A 362-nucleotide genomic window follows, 5' to 3' on the forward strand; every position below is an offset into this window, starting at 1 on the left:
CCTGGCAGTGCCCAAGCCCAGGTTGGATGGGACACGGGAGGGCACAACACTCCCTCACAACCACCTGATGCATACTGCTCGAGAGGGAAAGCAAGAGCTCAGAGCTATGCCTCCACCGCAGCACCCTTCCCCGCAGCCATGGGTCACGCAGATCCCTACTGGGCTCCTCCCCGCCACCCTCCCAGGCCCCGAGGTGCCGCCCACCCTCGCTCCGGGCTCCCCCTCAGCCGCGGGGCGGGGCGGGTGCCCCGTTACCATGGCAGCCCGCGGTTTTACCAGCCCTGGAGCGCGCAGGCGCGGCGACCGCGCCCCGCGTATTTGCGGCCGCGCCGTCGGTAGCGCATGCGTAGGAGCCGGCGGGG

Source organism: Mesitornis unicolor, unplaced genomic scaffold, assembly GCF_000695765.1.
Source record: "Mesitornis unicolor isolate BGI_N332 unplaced genomic scaffold, ASM69576v1 scaffold3882, whole genome shotgun sequence".
NCBI classification, from domain to species: domain Eukaryota; kingdom Metazoa; phylum Chordata; class Aves; order Mesitornithiformes; family Mesitornithidae; genus Mesitornis; species Mesitornis unicolor.